This window comes from Coenobita brevimanus, chromosome 18, assembly GCF_032717465.1.
Source record: "Coenobita brevimanus isolate Jiangsu-jjx chromosome 18, ASM3271746v2, whole genome shotgun sequence".
Taxonomy (NCBI): Eukaryota; Metazoa; Arthropoda; class Malacostraca; order Decapoda; family Coenobitidae; genus Coenobita; species Coenobita brevimanus.
The window spans coordinates 27,356,440-27,373,939 of record NC_136971.1 but is presented as its reverse complement, the minus strand read 5'-3'; positions in this window follow the sequence as shown (position 1 = coordinate 27,373,939).

Here is a 17,500-nt window from a genome sequence, read left to right as displayed (position 1 = left end):
TGCCACATTCATCAAATCCCCCACCAAGAAAGGGACGAAACTTCTGTGGCCAATAGTACATAATTTCACTATTCGCGCCATATTTCTCAGGGAATAACACACACACACACACACACACACACACACACACACACACACATACATTGCTGTTGACAGAACTCAGCAGTATAAAATCACACAGGAAAAAGACAAAACGATAAATATAGGCAAATAATAAACTGAGAAAGGATGAAACAAAATACAGTGATAAACGAAATGTCAAGATGGAATGATAAAGGAAGTCAAAGTTGTTAAACAAATAGAGAATGAGACAAAGCTGAATGAAAGATTGATTAGTGCGCGAAGAGAAAAATGGAATAACACGGGAAAAGACTGGATCACACACACACACACACACACACACACACACACACACACACACACACACACACACGAACTAGCAAGTGGAATACTACAGGGAAAAAACTGATTGTTATACATTGGACTCTAAGAAATTTTTGAATCTTCATTCCAACCAGACTTTTTCTCTCTATTCCGTTGTTTGTAATCTATAAAGACAACTACTTAAACCTGGACTGAGATCCTCAGACTTACAATCAATTCCTTGTTGTAATTTACGTCTATAGTTGCAGCAAAGACAAGAGTTATGTAGAAACTTCTCAGGTCTATAATTTCGTCTACAAAGACAGGTCTTAGTTACATGGAAAGTGTCGTTTTTTCTTTTCGTTTTTCTTTTTCCATTTTTTTTTTCTTTTTGTGAGTGTAGAAATGAGTAACATTAGGAGTTTTGAGAGGGCACTGTCCATATACGGGACAGAACTGAGCATTTTCAAAAATCAACGAAACTGGAAATCCCAAGATTTTGACCTATGAGTTTTGCGACTGTGAGCCGAGCCGATAGGTGAAGAGCGGTTCCCTAAGTGCCCTTGCAACAAAATTCCACACATAGCAATAATGGGTAATAATGTGTTGAGTAAGGCTTAATGACCAAAAAATTAATGAATTAACCGCCTTCAAATATCTAGGTAGTGTGGTGAGCATAGGTAGGAGTTTTGAGGATGAAGTGCAAGAAAGGGTACCTCAGAGAAGGAGCACTGTAGGTATACTAAAACGGTGATAAAGAACAGGAAGGCGAGCATGGAAACAAAGAAGTTGTTGCATGTCATTATTATTCTGATCTATTTACTAAAATATGGATGTAAAACTTTGACTTTACGAAGACAAGTAATGATCGAAAGGGATGGAAAAGATTGCAGTGTGGAGTAATGCGGAGAGGAAAACAGCCAAATGAGAAAGTCTGGGATCGTCTAGGTCTTAATGTGAATGTACTGGAAGAGTGAGTGATAGGAGGAGTACCTTGAGATACTTTGGCCATGTTGGGCAAAAGGAAAGTGAGAGACTGATTGGGATAATACACGTGAGTGACTTGAAGACGGAGAAGAGGATATGGGGATGCAGAGGATGACGTGATCCCAGTTCTATCCATTTCCACATTTGCGACTTGATACTAGCTGGTATGGATTTATTCATACCAAGTCGAGAGTTCAGTAAAAGATCGAACTCTCCAAAACGGTTTGACGGCAACTGTGCCAGAGCAACAGCCCAAAAGTCATTAGCATATAACTCTTAAAATCAAAAACATCTGTATCACTTTCTCAATTTAAAATGCTAGAAATCATGCAAAAGCTGTAATAACTCTAACTAAATCAAACTTTCTTCAAAAGCAAGCATCAAAGCTACTTAACAACCCTAATGACAATAGAATATTCTGGTCAACTCTTAATTCTTTCAATACTAACTTAAACAAGTCATCATCCATTCACCCACTAAAATCTTCAGATGGTAACATTATAAATGACCCGCGTGGGAAAGCAGATATTTTTGCCAGTACATTTGCCAGAAATTTTACCATAGACGATGCTAGCCAGAACGTCCCAGTACTAGAACTTGACTCTCCAGAAATTGTTCCACTTAAAATGCAGACACGATACGTAAAATCCATTTTAGACAATTTACCTACAAACAAAGCTCTAGGCTCAGATGGAATTCCACCAATTGTTTTGAAACAGTGTTCCCCTGAACTTGCCTCTGTCCTAGCTAAATTATTCAGACAATGCATAAGTACTTCTTCATTCCCAAATTCATGGAAAGAAGCCAATATCCACCCAATTCCGAAGAAAGGAAGTTCCTCTGACCCCTCTGATTACAGACCAATAGCTGTCACATCTTCTCTTGGTAAGGTATTTGAAACTTTGATTAAAAAGCACATTGTTAAACATCTTGAATCCAACAACTTAATTAATGATAGACAATATGGTTTTTGCCACGAAAGATCCATCATTGACATGCTCATTTTCCTAACTCATACCATCCATCAATCAATTGACCTACACGGAGAAACTCATGCAGTAACCCTTGATATTTCTAAAGCTTTCGACAGAGTATGGCACCATTCCCTGCTGTCCAAATTCCCTTGCTATTTTTGTTCCTTTGATTTCTTCCTATCTCAGTGATAGGAAAATAAGAGTAAAAGTAGATGATGTATATTCCAATTTCCACCCAATTAACGCCGGCGTGCCACAGGGATCAGTTCTGGCACGAATCCTGTTCCTGGTTCATATTAATGATCTCTTATCTGTCACCCACAATCTCATCCACTCATATGCAGATGATTCAACACTACATAGTTCATTCACACTCAGGCACCCATTTACAAAGTCTAATATCTCTACCTCTCAACTCAGTGCAGTCATCTCCATAAATCAAGACCTATCTACAATCAGTGAATGGGGACAAAGCAACCTTGTCTCATTTAATGCTAGTAAAACCAAATGTATACAATTAACTAATAGACAGATATTGCCAGATTCGTATATTACCTTCAGTCCTACTAATATTCTCATCTCCAAAAGTACTGAAATTCTCGGCGTCTCACTTAAATCATACTTTACTGATCTACAAGAAGACCCGCCGACATGTAAAAGTACCCTCGCTAATACCAATTCACCAGTTCTGTATGAGACAGCCCTAGCATGTATTCGATATGGACGGTGGGTGTTAGAGCCGAAGTGGTGACATGTAGAGGTGAATGGCATGTAGGAGGACTACTGAGCGCAGGCTGTGAAGCCTATGCCCAGAGTCGGACACACACACACACACACACACACATATATATATATATATATATATATATATATATATACTTATTCACACCGCAAAGGAACAGGCTCTACGAAGCATTCAAAGGCACCGGTAATACGGTTCAGTGTATGAATCAAAAGAACTTATTTTAGATTTATGCCAAACGACTGCACACGGCCATTTTTGGGAGGTAGCCTGAGAAGGTTAAGATTTGAGGAGGGGAGATTCTGCGATCTCAGTTCTTGACTAGCGTCATTTGAATTCCTTCAATCCTGTGACGTCTTTTTTTCCCCTTGCATCTTCGGGAAGGAGAGTGGAAAGGTTACAAGATGATGAGAAAAAGGCAGAGTATAAGAGAGAAGTGGAGGAACGTTTGGGCAAATATGAATTGGAGCAGATAGGAGACGTGGAAGGTGTGTGTAGGATATTTACAGAAGAAATATGTGCAGCATGTGATGTGGTGTGTGGAAGGAAGAGAAGACGGAGGGGGTGCAAGGAACAGCGTGGTGGACTGAAGAGGTGAGACAGGCTGTGGCACAAGAGAAGAAAGCATACAATGAATGGATGAGAAATAGGGGCGTGGAAGAAGTTGAGGGACGGAAGAGAGAGTTATATGTAGAAAGAAAGAGAGAGGTGAAAAGATTAGTAAGAGAGTAAGAAGAGAGTGGATGAGGAATTTGAAAGGAATTTGAGTGTAAAGTGGAGGGACTGTAAGAAAATGTTCTGGAAAGAGGTGAAAAGAGTAAGACAGAGTGGAAGTGAAGTTAGCAGGGGAGTGAAAGATAAAAATGGTAGATTACTAGTGGATAAGGGAGAAAAAGTGAGCATATGGAGAGAACACTTTAAGGAATTGTTGAACATAGAGGATGGAAGTAATGCGAGTATAAGTGGCCGGGGAATGTCTGGGAGAAGGAGGGAGGTGAGAAGACAGGAAGAAATCAGTAGGATAGAAGTTGTGGAAGAAATGAAGAAAGTTAAATCGGGGAAAGCCCCAGGAATTGATGGAGTGTGTGGTAAAATGCTGAAGCATGGGGGAGGGATAGTAGTAGAATGGATGTGGAAGATGTGCAGATTGGCCTGGGAGTAAGGTAGAGTCCCGGAGGATTGGAAGTCAGGTATAATTATTCCCTTGTACAAAGGGTAGACATAATGTTTTGATCTGCGTTGGAGACTTTAATGCAGTAATGGGCTGTTCAAATGAGGGATTTGAGGCATGTATGGGTAAGATGGGAGTTGGTAGTAGGATGAGTGAAAACGGAGTGAGGTTTGGAAGCTTCTGTCTAGCAAATGACTTAGTCATCGGGGGCACACTCTTTCACCATTGCAATATACACAAGACAACTTGGGTGTCGCCGTGTGGAAAATAAAAAAATCAGATTGATCACATCGCTATCAGTAGGAGACATAGAAGTTCTCTGCTAGATGTTCATGTTAAACGGGGAGCGGATATTGGTAGTGACCATCAACTCAGCATTGTAAAAATAAGGTTTAAAGTTAAAAATCAGAAGAAGGAAAACTCTGGTGTTGGTAGATACGATATTGTTAAGCTTAGAAGGGAAGGAGAAGAAAAGGAGGAATTCAGATTAGAATGCAGAAATAGGTTTTTGGTGTTGGAAACGTTGGAAGAGGGGGAGAGAAGTGTAGATGAGATGTGGGAGGATGTGAACAAAGTTTTGCATGAGACTGCTGAATGTACAATTGGAAGGAGACATAGATTCAGGAGAAAGAAATGGATATCAGAGGAAACGTGGGATATGATAAAAAAGAGAGGTGAGGCTAAATTGAGGAGTGAGATGCAATGCGTTGATGAACGAGAGATTGAATTAGCAAGAGCTGCGTACTGGAGTTTGAATTCAGAAGTAAGAAGGTTAGCTAGGAGAGATAAAAGAAGATGTGTGGATGAAAAGGTTGCAGAGACTGAAATCTTAATAAACAAAAATGATGGACACAGTCAAAGAATAGCATATGAATCGATTAGAGAACTGAGTGGTAATGCAGGTAAACGCAAGGAAATACCAGTTAGAGACAGGGAAGGAAATTTATTGACCAAAGATGGAGATATTGAAAATAGATGGAAAGAGCATTTTGAAACAGTTCTTAATAGACCAATACCACCAGAAGAGGATATACCGTCTGCTTAGGAAGATTTAAATATAGAAACAGGAGAGTTGAGGCTTGCAGAAGTGGAGAAAGCAGTAAAACAGTTAAAGAATAATAAGGCACCAGGGGAGGATGGTTTATTTCCGGAAATGTTTAAAGTGGAGGGGGATAGATTAATAATGATCTTGACCAAGCTATTCAATAAGATATGGGTGACGGGGTTACTACCATCAGTTTGGAAGAATGGTGTAATTGTTAAAGTTCCGAAGAAGGGAGACCTGAGTGAATGTGGTAATTGGAGGGGAATCTCTTTGTCACCGATAGCTTTGAAAGTTTTCAGTAGAGTGTTGTTAAATAGGTTGGAGCCGGTGGTTGAGGGTATTCTGAGGGATGAACAGACTGGTTTTAGAAAGGGACGTGGTTGCAATGATCAGATCTTTATAGTTAGGCATTTGATGCAGCAAGTTAATGAAATGAGAGTACCGTTAAGTCTTTGTTTTGTTGATTTTGAAAAGGCTTTTGATAGTATTTCGAGAGAGACTATGGGGAAGATCATGAGACATTATGGAATACCAGAGGAGTTTGTGAGGGTCATTATGAACATGCATGAGGACACATTTTGTAAAGTGATGGTTGATGGTTGTCTGAGTGATTCGTTTGAAGTCAAGTCCGGAGTAATTCAAGGTGGTGTTCTATCGCCTTTACTATTTATATTGGTCATTGATTACATTATGAAACGCGTTGGAACAGAAACCGGTGCAGGTATACTTTGGGGAGAGAACAGGAAACTTTTGGATTTAGATTATGTAGATGATATAGTTTTGATTTGTGATGGGCCAGAAGAGATGCAGAGAGTGTTGGACTGTTTGGTGAGTGAAGGTCGCAAGGTGGGTTTGGTTATTAATTGTGGAAAAACTGAAATAATCAATATGAATATGGAAAATGCACAGGAATGTGTAATTGGAGGTATGGTTGTAAAGCAAGTTGATAGGTTTAAATATTTAGGTACTTATTTAGCCAAGGATGGTTCTTTGAACTTTGAATTCGAGGAAAGGTTAAAGAAGGCTAATCAGGCAATGGGAATGCTTAAAAATATTTGGAATAATAACAATTTTTCTGTGCATACAAAAATCAAACTTTATAAGGTAATGGTTAGGAGTATCTTAATTTATGGACACGAGTCTTGGTACAGCACAGTGACTATGGAAAATAAATTCTTGGTGTTTGAAAACAAAGCACTTAGAAGAATATTAGGAGTTAAGTGGTGGGAAAGGATACCAAATAGTAGAATTAGAGAAATAACGGGAGTGCAGCCGGTCGTTGAATATGTTAGGTTCTCACGATGGAAGTGGCTAGGACATGTGTATAGGAGACAGGGAATAGTACGAGGTACACCAGGGTGGGTGGCACTTGGTAGGAGAGGTAGAGGAAGGCCAAAAGAGACGTGGGTGAGGACAATGAGACGGGGAGCTGGAGATGAGTGTTGGGGAGATCTTGAGGAGTTAGCACAAGATAGGATGTGGTGTTGTGAGTTCATCGAGGCCCTATGCATCCCCGAGGGTGCCACAGGAAATGATTGATTGACAAAGGAAAAGGGGAAAAAGAAGTGTGTGGTAATCATAGGGGCATTTGTCTTCTTAGTATAAGAGGAAAAGTGTATGGTAGGATAGTTACTGACAGAGTTAGAGAAAGAACAGAGAAATTAGTTGGAGAAGAACAGGGAGACTTTAGGAAGGGAAGAGGTTGTGTAGATAAGATATTCATTCTTAGATCTTTAGTGGAAAAGTTTCTAGAGAAGGGAAAGAAGTTGTATGCGGCTTTCAGGGATTTGGAGAAAGCATATGATAGGGTGGATAGACAAGGATTGTGGAAAGTGTTAAGAATATATGGAGTAGATGGGAAGTTGTTGAATGCTGTGAAGAGTATGTACGATGGTGAGAAGGCTGCAGTGTGTGTGGATGGTGAACTAAGTGAATTTTTCTCTTTGAAAGTTGGGTTGAAACAGGGATGTGTCATGTCTCCATGGTTGTTCAATCTGTACATGGATGGGGTAATAAAAGAGGTACAAGGTAGGATAGTGGATGTTGGAGTGGCCCTGGTGAGAGAGGATAGTGTTTGGAAACTGCCTGTACTGTTGTTTGCAGATGATACTGTGTTGTTGAGTGAAGACGAAGGGGAGCTGCAAGGTTTGATGGATGAGTTTGGGAGAGTGTGTAAGAAACGGAATCTAAAGGTGAATGTAGGGAAGAGTAAAGTGATGGTCTTTGAGAGAGGTGAAGTCAGTGAATGTACAGCGAGGTTGGATGGTGAGGAATTGGAAAATGTGAGTACGTTTAAGTACTTGGGTAGTGTGATGAGTAAGGATGGAGGTTTGGAGGGTGAAGTGCTTGAAAGGGTACAGCAGGGAAGAAAGGTTGCTGGTTCTTTGAAAGCAGTGATAAGAAACAGGGAAGTGAGCATGGAAGAGAAAAAGTTACTACATGACAGTATTGTTATACCAACTCTAACGTATGGAAGTGAAGCTTGGACGTTGTTGGAAGGACACAAGTCAAGAGTGAGAGCAGTGGAAATGAGTTATTTAAGAGGAGCCTGTGGAGTCACATGGAGAAATAGGCTGACGAATGAGGATATAAAGAAGCGTTGTGGTGTGGATGTGGATGTGATAGGAAGCTTTATGAGGAACACACTGAGATGGTTTGGCCATGTGGAGAGGATGGAGGGTGAAAGACTGACGAAGAGAGTGTATGTGAGTGAGGTGGAGGGGGGAAGAGGGAGGGGGAGGCCGAGGATGAGATGGAGGGGTGGGGTGGAGAGGTATATGAGAGAGGGGTGTGTGAGTTGGGAGCAGGGCAGTGAAATGGCGGGGGCAGGGCGACTTGGAGGCGACTTGTTTGTGGCCACCCCAAACGGGATTGAGGCGTCTGGCAATAGATAGATAGATAGATCTTCGGGAACATTGTATTAAACTCAGGAAAGGCCTCTCGTGCCGAAGGGCTTGAGGAAGTTTATGCGAAACCTCTCTAGTTAGAAAAGTCCATTCCAAATGTAAAAAAAAAAGGCAATAGTACAATAAGCTAAATTATACGTTGCCCGATTGAATAGGTTAAAAGTGACATAACTATTTTTTATACTGCAGTCCGATGACATACCGTATACTTATCTTTGCTAACTGATGTCAGTTTTATACCGCCTCATGTAGACCTTTTGTTCTGAAGGGGTAAATGAAGACACTAATTACTTAGTTCTTATTGGCAAATTATGACAATAATCGCTTAGTTCTGAAGGGGTAAATGAAGAAAATGATCACTTCTACATCTCCCCTCAGTTGAATAAAATCGTCTGCAGACTGGAAGAACAAATAAATGTTATCAGGCTGAACGCGTTGTTGAAGGTTATGACGAGGGTTTTGGAAGGAGGGAAGTGAAAAAAGTGAGCTGGCAGCCATAAAGATCACCATCATTAAAAATTCCTGCCATCGGTGATGGAGTATGCAGAGCGAGCCACTGGTGTGTGTACAGTCTTCGACAAAGGTTCGCTAACTATTTCCAGTGCGTCTATTTTACACTTGAGACCCGTCCATCAGCTTCCTCCCTGACGTATCATATCAAAAAGTATCATCTAAGGTCAGGGTAACACACAAAGGCTCTCTTTCCATAGGAATATTAACCAAAGGAGGAAAAGTCAATGATTAAAAAAGAAAGAAAAAAAAAAAGGAGTCGATGTATTAGGCGAATTTTTGTCCCGGGCTATGCTAGAACGACGGGGGTCTGTGAGAGAGAGAGAGAGAGAGAGAGAGAGAGAGAAGGAGAAAATAACACAGGCGTCGAGGGAGAGAGGAGAAGAGGATTATGGAGAGGAATGAAGGAGGAGGAGGAAGAGGAGGAAGCACGATGAACGAGAGAGCTTAGTGAGCTGGTGGGAGCGTCTTTACAGATGAGGGAGGATGATAGCCTAGTGGATTATGAAAACAAATGAGAATAGTTACACGCAGCTAAATGAAGTGGCTGGGCGCTGGAGAGGGTGTACAAGTATTTAAGTGATGGGTTGTGTGCGCCTGATATGCCTACATTATAGTTACATCCAAATAGCTTTATATGCAGCGATATCATAATCTACGGTAAATAACTTGGCGTTAAGTTTTCTATTTCGGCAATGTCATATTTACTTTGTTCTTACTACGATTTTGTAAACTTTGGGAATATTTTACGTTCTTGACCTTGATCTCAACCCTTTCAGTCCGGTGATTCAATATATTGATAAATCCTTGCTACCTCCAGATAATTCCATTCAGCTTTATGGGACATTTATAGTTAAAGGGTAATAATCATTATATCTAACTCTAAGCTCTCCATTGCGAAAAATGTTGTCAGTGCTGATTAAAAGTTTCTGGTTATCAGGTGGTAGCATGAATAAAAGGAAAATGACCTCACTGGAGCTGATCCTGATACACGTACTTCCAGAGGACTGCTTCTGCGTAGCACAGTATGCTAGAATCGTGCTGGGATTAGTGGTCGGGGGTAGAAATATACCGGCTGGTGATCCTAGCGTTTATAATATTTAATGTGCAACTATTAACTATGTGGTAGTTGGGGGCGCCCATCATCCACTCACTTAATGTAAAGTGATGCCATATGAGCTCTACATTGAGTGACAAGCCAAATGGTTTCCTGTACCCAGGAAACCATTTATTAAGCAGGGTGGTAACCATATGATTTATATTTCATAGATGATGTATATTCCAATTTCCACTCAATTAACGCCGGCGTGCCGCAAGGGTCAGTTCTGGCGCCAACCCAATTTCTGGTTCATATTAATGATCTCTTATCTGTCACCCACAATCCCATTCACTCATATGCAGATGACTCAACACTGCATAGTTCATTCACACTCAGACATCCATTTACAAAGTCTAATATCTCTACCTCTCAACTCAGTACAGCCATCTCCATAAATCAAGATATATTTACAATCAGTGAATGGGGACAAAAAAAAAACTTGTTTCTTTTAATGCTAGTAAAACTAAATATATACAGTTTACTAATAGACAGATATTGCCAGATTCGTACATTGCCTTCAGTGGTACTAATATTCCCATCTCCAAAAGTATTGAAATTCTTGGGGTTTCACTTAACAGTGCCCTCAGCTGGACCTCTCATGTCAAATCACTTGCTAAAACCGCCTCAAAGAAACTTGGATTATTGTACAGAGTCCGTAACTTCTTCGCCGATGACCAGTTAGCTAAAATTTATAAGAGTCATGTGCGCTCTCAGCTTGAACATTGCTCTCCCTTGTGGAATGGTTGTGGGAGAGGTTGCATTAAGACAACTAGACAAAATTCAAAACAAAGCTGTTAGAATTATTAACAACCCTGCCATTACATATAAACTACCTCCCCTGCAAGTAAGAAGGAATGTTGCCTCCCTTGCATTATTTTACAGATATTTTTTGGCAAATGCTCTGACGAAGTTGCGTCCATGGTGCCACCTCTCCATACCTTCCCTCCTACTACACGGGCATCTGGTAGCGCTCATGACTGGAATGTCACTCAGCCATATTGCAGAACTTCTGCCTATCAGAATTCTTTCATTCCCCGAACTGCATCTCTCTGGAACTCGCTTCCCCAGAGTTGTTTCTCTCCGGATTTCAACCCACAACTGTTCAAGTCTAACTGTTACAGATATTTTATGAACAGAGGACACCAGTAATCTGGTGTATGGATTATTTTTTTTTACTCATTTGTTTTTTTTCTTCCTCCGTTCTGTTATTAAAAAATTATATATATATATATATATATATATATATATATATATATATATATATATATATATACATAGAGAGAGAGAGAGAGAGAGAGAGAGAGAGATAACCTGGGTTTCTGGCAGCGTTAAGTGTCCTCCAGAGTCCCCTGTCCAAAATCACTTAATCATGGCAGTTGCTTCAGAGAGCCTCGGAAGGCCCAATACCTGCCCAGGGCCCCAACCAAATAGGAAGATTCGCATGGCCATGTGGAATGTGAGAGATGTGAATGAGGAGAGCAAGAGGGTGGAAGTGATGAATGTGTTCAAGAGTGCGAGATATGCTGTGATGGCATTGTGTGAAACGAAGATGAAAGGGTGTGAAGTGGAGGAGTGGGAAGGTGTGAAATGTGTATGACTGGGTATGAATGGGCGAGGAAGATGTAAGGAAGGAGTTGCTTTGTTGATGAATGAGGTGTGGCAGTGTGGAATGAGAGACTACAAATGTGTTAGCTCGAGGTGTATGTATGACAAGTTCAAGTCTGAGAAGATGAAAGTGGCAGTGATTGTAGCGTATGCATCGTGTGAGGACAGGAGCGAGAGAGAGAAAGATTTTGGGATGAGCTGGGTGAAGTAGTGGGAGAAATGCCCAGGAGCTATAAAGTGATCGTGGTGGGGGATATGAACGGAAGAGTAGGTACTGGTCCTGAGGTTGACATAATGGGTTGTTATGGAGTATCAGGAGAAAATTATAATGGGAATCGACTAAAGGATATGTGTCAGTAAAGGAGGTTGTGCATTTGTAATTCGTAATTCAAACACAAAGATGCACATAAATATACTTGGTATAGAGGAAACGGGGATCGTGCTGAAAGAAGCCTGATTGGTTACGTGCTCGTAGAGAGGTCGATGATGGGAATGGTTGCTGATACGAGGGCTGTGAGAGGACAATGTGGAGGTCTGTGAGATCGTATGATCGTGGTATGCAAGATCAAGCTGAGAGGAGTGAGGTGGATCAAGAGAGAGAGGAGCAGTCAAGGAGAAACACTGAAAGTTGAGAAGCTGAGGATAAAAAAAATGGCAGATGATTACAGTACCAAGTAAAGGACGAGTTAGAATTAGTGAACTGGAATGAATTGGATCTAGACAGACTGTGGAATGCATATAGGGATTGCTTGGTTAGGAATGCTAAAGTGGTGTGTGGTGAGGGAAGAGTATCAACAAAAAAGAAGGGTACGGCATGGTGGGATTAGGAGGTTAAGAGAGCAGTGGAGGAAAAGAGGAAGAAGTGGCTAAAGTGGTTACAGGATAGGGGTTCTGTTGAAATAAGAACTGAGTATATTGAGAGCAAGAAGCACGTAAAGAGACTAGTGAAGAGGAAAAAGAAGGAGGCAAATGATGACCTGGGTAGAAAAATGAATGGAAACTACTCCGAAAATAGGAAGTTATTCTGGAAAAAGGTGTGGAAATGTAGAAGGAAAGAAATGTGATGATGTGAAAGATGCAGGTGGTAGGTTACTGACCCATGGAGATGAAGTAAAGACCAGATGGAAAGAATATTTTGAAAGCCTGATGAATGAGAAAAGAGAGAGCAGAGCTGCTGTAAACATGACTGGTTTTGGGAGAGTGTAGAAAAGGAATGCAGTGCCAGGAGACGTGACACTCTCGCAGGCGAAGAGCTCTGTGAAACGGCTGAAAAATGGGAAAGCAGCTGAGGTTGATGAGGTATATGCAGAGATCCTTAAATGTAGTGGAGAGAGTGGAATGAAGTGCTTGTTGGAGGTATGTAAGAAGGCATGGATGAGTGAAACTGTGCCTGCACAGTGGAGAAAGGCTGTGATTGTACCCCTGTACAAAAATAAAGGTGAGCGAAGTGAGTGCAATGCAAGAATTATCGTGGCATAAGCTCATTGAGTTTGGTAGGGAAGGTATATGGAAGAATTAATACAGAGAAAGTAAGAGAGGTATCAGAAGTCCTAGTGAGCGATGAACAGGGAGGCTTTAGGAGTGGCAGAGGATGTGTGGATCAAGTACTTGCAGTGAGACAGATAGCAGAGAAGGCTTGTGAGAAGGACCATAAGGTGTTTATGGCATTCATGGATCTGGAAAAGGCATACGACAAAGTAGACAGAGAGGGATTGTGGAAAGTTTTGCGCATGTATGGTGTAGATGGTAAGCCGCTAGGTACTGTCAAGAGTTTTCATGATGGTAATGAAGCATGTGTAAGGGTTAATGGGCATCTAAGTGTATGGTTCACGATCGGTGTGGGCGTGCGACAAGGTTGTGTGATGTCCCCGTGGCTGTTCAATATATATATGGATGGGGTGATGAGAGAAGTAAAAACACGAGTAATGGAGAGAGGGATGGCGTTGGTAATGAATGGTGATAGATGGAATATCTCAAATTTGTTGTATGCTGATGATGCAGTAATGCTTACAAGAACCGAACAAGAACTTGGTAGGCTAGTGCAGAGTTTTGCTGATGTCTGTGAGCGTCGTGCCTTGAAAGTAAATGTAGAGAAGAGTAAAGTGATGATTACTGAGAGAGAAGGCGACTCCCAGCGTGATGTCACAGTGAATGGAGAGAGACTGGAATTGATGAGAGATTTCAAATACTTGGGTACAATGACAGAAAAGAGAGGAAACTGTGCAAAAGTAGTTGAAAGTAGAGCGACGCAAGGAAGAAAAGTAGCTGGTGCAGTGAAGGCCTTGATAAGAAAGAGAGGCTTGAGTGCTGCAGCTGCACGAGGCTTACATGAGGGAGTGTTAGTGGCAACATTAACATATGGGTGTGAGACTATGGTGTGGCATGAAAATGAAAAGTCAAGAGTAAGAGCAGTGGAGATGGGACTGGTGAGGAATGTATGTGGAGTACAGAGGGTGGATAGGATAAGAAATAATGTGATTCGTGAAAGATGTGGAGTGAGGAAGTCGGTGGACACAAGAATTGAAGAGAATATCCTGAGATGGTATGGTCATGTGGAAAGAATGGATAACAATAGAGTGGTGAAAATGTATAGCTGAGCGAATTTGAAAGAGGAAGGAGGCGAGGTAGGCCAAGGAGAAGGTGGAGAGATACGGTGGATGAGTGTTTGACGAAGAGAGGTTTGGAAGTCGGCAAGGCTAGGGAACTGACAAGAGATCTAGCTGGCTGGATGAATGTTGTGAGGAGAAGTGCATGACCAGAGATTTTGGCACCCCTTGTGAGCATGGCAGCGTCAGGATTGACTCAATCGGCTACGTTTGTGTGAAGCTGCAGAATGTGGTGAATGTTTTGGGGGTATCCAGTAGAGTCAGGATTTAGAGGGCTTGAATGATGAGTGAATGGAAACATGGCCTATTTGGATTGGGCAAGTTTGTGCTTTCTGGACATTGCTACTCCTCACCCTGCCCTTGGATGGGAAAGGAGGTCAGGATGATGATGATGATGATGATGATTAACTATATGAAGTGGGAATGAAATGCGCCCTTAGATGAATCGGGAGAAGAAAAGGTGTGTGAAGTTTTAGGGGCTTAGCTGATCTGTGTGAAAATCCTTGACAACTATATTGTTTGTGATTTTGCATTTTGTATGTAAGTGTTCTTACTGTCAATGCGGTTATTTTAATGTCTTGGTTTGACGAAGTAACTGATGTAGTCTACTGTGATTGTAAACACAATAGATCTTTCTTGCAGTTGCCTTTTGTGTGACCCTTACAGTAATTTATAATCATCAAGCATGGAAAGTCTATTGTCAGGGTATGGGCAGAAAATTTTAATGAGCAGCTCGGCCCGACCGTTATACTTATCAGATATTAGTAACTTTTTACCTAATAAAGCAAGAGCAGAGACTTCTTCTCTAGATATAATGTCGATCATTTCAATTTTGTACTTTATGGTTCACAAAAAATTATCGCATCATGAGACGGTGCAATTTGCAGTAATATATATATATATATATATTCTCTCTCAAAGATGTCCAGTGAGTCATCCAAGTTTAACACTGACTTGGTAGCTTGCCCGCGTAAGCAGGCCAATAAATAATTTTCTGAACTCTATTGCCGAGGGTTCTTCGGCTCATAAATTTAGGCATACAGATATGAAGCCTTTGTCCTGAGAAGCTGCAAAGACAGATTTTCCACGTGGATGCCTTTGAAATACGTTTATACTATAAATAAATGTCGATGAGTAGAGATAAAAACAGCGGAGCAGCCCTAAATTACCACTTACTCTCTATCGCCACTACTTAATATATGGGCATAAATCTAATACAGATAAAACGAAAAGTTGCCTCTTAGCACGATGCAACAAACAGAAATTAGATAATCTCAGTTTGGGAGCTAAAGGAGTTTTAAGAAAGAAAGAAAAAAAATTCCGTGTAGAGAGTTCATACATACATTACTGTCAGCTGGTTTTCACCCACAAATTTTTGAAAAGTGTGTTATAGAAGAATCGTAAAGAGAGGAGGAGTAAAAAGCAATGTAATTTGAATAGGAAAAACCGAGTTTTGAAAGATGTCACTGAAAACCAATCTCTTGCTCGCTCGTTTAAGCTGTTTTTCTGCCATCATACTGGTTTATACAAGTACTGGTGCGAGTATGTTAAACCACGGTTTACGCCTTCAAAGGTTCTTGCGAAAGAACCCCAGGTAAAGCTTAATGTTTGTCATGATGTTGACCCTCTTTCACCCTTGGTTTATTTTGTTCCAGCATACTCGCATATCATTACGTATAGTATACTGTATATGTACCAGTGCTCTACTGAGCATTTGAAACAAGTCGTTTAATTAACACAGCTTAGTGGTAGGTGGTGGCGACCATCATTCACTCACTTGATGTAGTGCTGCTTACTTCTTCCTTAGCCTTTATACCATTCTTTTTCTGTGCCTGCCCTCCCCTGTTCCTCTTTCTCCCATCTTTCCTGTCACTTCTTTTTACTTTTTCTTTCCTTTACAGATGACTTTACATTGAGTGACAAGCCAAATAGTTTCCTGTAAGCCAAGAAACCATTTACAACGCTGGGTGGTAACCATATAACCAAACCATTCGTGCTCCCTACCTGTCAATAGATGGGTCGGTGGAGGGTTAGTGCCCCTCCCCGTAAAACAAATAACTCAGAGTCAAATGGCCACCCCTTACGGAATTATGGCGTCTGGCAATAGATAGAGATAGATATTTTCATTGTTTGTGAAGTGTAATAGCTTCTTTTTGAAAGCACAAGCCTAGATAAATGAGTCACCAGGGGCCTCCAGAAACGCAACTGGACATGTTGGGACAGTCAAGCAGTGCCCACTCCTGAGTAGCAGTTCTCTGTCAGTTGCGTTGCAGACTGGAACTCAGTGTGTATGTAGTGTCTTTGCTGACAGAGTGTGCTTTTGTGTGTTCAAGTGTTGTGCTGATACCCCATCCACAATTATAATGCGGACAAACTGTGTAAATAGTCCGAATTCTTTCGGCTACATCTTCTGTGAATTGGCAATCATATCGCAAAAACGTTCTTTCACACCCCTCATTAAAAATGCTATGAGCATTACTTTGGTTGTAAAGTGGGTGACCAGGATTAAAGTTGGGCCCCCAGTATTTGTTGTGTCACATGTGTCAGGCTTCTCACAGCATGGGCAAAAGGTTCATGACGCGTGCCTTTTGCCATTCCTATGGTTTCGACAGAACCCAAAGATCACGCTTCGGATTGCTTCTTCTGCCTGACGTATATAAATGGTATAAAATGAAAATCCAGACATCCTGTTAAATATCGTAATTTGCCATATGCTATGACGCCAGTACTTCACAGTCAGGAATTACCTGTGCCAGAGCTTCCAAGAAACATGACACTGAGTGACCATGAGTCTGGTGTCTGGTGATGATATACGGTAGTAGACCAAGTAGAGGAAAATATGGATCCGAGATTTGAAGCAACTGTTCTTCAAATGAACCACATTTGCTGAATCAAGATCTTAATGATCTCGCCTGCGATTTAAATTTGTCCAAGAAGCAAGCAGAACTTGGGTTCCAGGTTAAACGGTTGGAATCTTCTCCAGAATGAAACTAAAGTTTGTTTTTATCGTGATCGCCATGACATTTTCAAAGAAAAAAAAAATCTCCTTTGAAGATGGTCTGGTGTTTTGCAATGATGTTCGTTCGATTATGGAGGCACTTGGCCACGAATATAACACAGATGAGTGGCGCTTGTTTATTGCCTCTTCAAAAGTAAACCTGATTGCGGTTCTACTCCACAACGGAAATAAGTCCCCCTCCGTTCCTCTGGTTCATTCAGATTACATGAAGGAATCGTATAATAACATGAAGCTTCTGGGAGAAACTAAGTATGGGACTTAAGTGGAATGCATGTGGAGACCTAGAGGTTGTGGCACTTTACTAGGAATGCAATTTGGTTACACGAAGTTTTGTTGTTTCCTCTGTGAGTAGGACAGCCGGGACAAGAAAAAAAAAAAAAACATTATGTAAAGAAAGTGTGAACAAAACGAACATCACTGACTGCAGGGAAGAAGAATGGCATCAATCCTCCTCTTGTTGATCCTGAGAAAAT